Source organism: Neophocaena asiaeorientalis, unplaced genomic scaffold (assembly GCF_003031525.2).
Source record: "Neophocaena asiaeorientalis asiaeorientalis breed wild unplaced genomic scaffold, Neophocaena_asiaeorientalis_V1.1 scaffold497, whole genome shotgun sequence".
NCBI lineage: Eukaryota > Metazoa > Chordata > Mammalia > Artiodactyla > Phocoenidae > Neophocaena > Neophocaena asiaeorientalis.
The window spans coordinates 255,267-257,456 of NW_020174568.1; positions in this window are offsets into that span (position 1 = coordinate 255,267).

The following is a 2,190-nucleotide window of genomic DNA, read 5'->3' on the forward strand; positions in this document are numbered from 1 at the left end:
CCACACTCGGGCATTATAAGAATCAATTGAAAATACGATTGTTTAATTTTCCTTATAATCAATAGGATGCTTTCCTTGCTCGGAACCATGTGACGCTTTACTGGAGGGAAGTACTATTTCTGCTCCTTGGTTGCCAGAAGCCTTAGAAAAATGTAAAAATATGAAGAAGCCAATTTAAATGTATGGAGGAGACTGTCCTCTATTTCCTGAAAGGAATAATAGCAATTTTACCCATTCTCCTTGTTTTATCGTGGCCTGTAATATAAGAATATGAAAACCAAACAATGGAAATACTTTTTTTTTTTTTTTCTTCTGCGGTACGCGGGCCTCTCACTGCTGTGGCCTCTCCCGTTGCGGAGCACAGGCTCCGGACGCGCAGGCTCAGCGGCCATGGCTCACGGGCCCCGCCGCTCCACGGCATGTGGGATCGTCCCGGACCGGGGCACGAACCCACGCCCCCTGCATCGGCAGGCGGACTCCCAACCACTGCACCATCAGGGAAGCCCAATGAAGTTTTTAATTTAGCATTTATATTAGTTTCCTGGGGCTGCTGTAACAAATGACCACAAGCGTGGTGACTTACAGCAATAGAAATGTATTCTTTCCCAGTTCTGGAGGCCGGAAGTCTGGAATGAGGTTTGGGAAGGGCCTCTCTCAGTCTGAAGGCTCTGCGGAGGTTCCCTCCTCACCTCTCTGTTTCTGGTGGCTTCAGGTACTGCTTTCTGTGGCCGCACCACTCTGATGACTGTCTTCACGTGGCCGCCTCCTCTGTGACACGGTCATTGCATTTAGGGCAGATAATCCAGGATGACCTTGAGATATTTAATTCAACTACCTCTGCAGAGACCCTTTTCCCAAACAAGGTTACGTTCATAGGTTCCGGGGGGGTTAGGACTTAGACATATCTTCTTAGGGACCACCGTTCAATCCACTAGGGCATCTCTCTTTTTCTGAAAGACATGTGTCACTGGATTAAAATGGTAGTAAAATGAGGCTATATCAGAAAATCAAACACCTTTTCATTCCTTATTTACATTTTCCCTTTCCAGCATTTTTGCTCTTTGAGAACACGACATTGTTTAAAGACTTACAAATCCGTCTGAAGGTTTCCCAGTGCCTGCTGTTCTCTGCTGGTGCAGTAAGCATCCTGCAGGTGGCAGGGAGCAAGGGCTCCAAGTTCTGAGTCGGGATCTGGGGTGGGGTGGTGGTGAGGCCGCCGCGGACTCCCTTCAAGGCTGATTGGCTGGTCCAGTGTCACGCGACTGCCCCACAGCCTCTGCAGGGGCCCGTGGAACGAGTCCTTATGCTGAGCAAGGAGAAGACAGGTTTCCCCAGGTTCTGAACACAGTTCTCAGGTGAGGGATCCAGGGGAAGAGAGGGGGTCAGTTACCAGAAGAAGAGTAAAGGAGAGACTTTTCCAAGCGGCTCCGAAACCAAACCCCCGAAGTTGATCAGCCTCGGGGGGTTTTCCATGTGTTGAGACCCTGTTTCCTTGACATGTCTATACGGCCTGACAGTAATTCCTTTCTGGGGCTGCAGACACCCCAGGCCACCACCTCACTCTCCAAGGAATAACTCTGATGCCACATGCACAAATGAAATTCTGATGTCTGGGCTTCTCGTGCAACTCGCCAAGGGGGAGAGAATTCAGCAGCTGGGCTGACATAATTCTGTGGTCTGCTTGACCGTAAATATGAGAGCTGGCGTGCTGGCTGCATATTTCTGTGCCCTGTGAGCTGCGTATTAAGTGTTGTGAGGGCGGGATTGTGTGTCAGTAATCTCAGTTTTTGGCACAGAGCGTGCTGAGCTAAGCTTGCTGTTCTAGATCAAGGCTGCCCAACAGAACTCTCTGCGAAGATGGAAAGAGCCTGTATCTGTGCTGCCTGACACCACGGACAGTAGCCAACAGGTGGCTGTTGAATCCGTTGAAAGTCCTGTTGTGATTAAGAAACCGAATTTTAAATCTAATTTATTTTTAATTACCACAAATATAAATTAAAATGGCCACGTGTAAAACAAGGAGGAATGAGGAGATTGATGACGAATAGAATTAGAAAAAAATATTGTTAAACTTTGTGGCAGAAACAGTAGGGTTCCCAGGCCTGTGCACCCTCGTCGGCAAATGCAGACCCTGGGGAAGGAGGTGAAGGCCTGGTGTGATCTTCCATTTGGACGGAGTGAAAGAGAGCA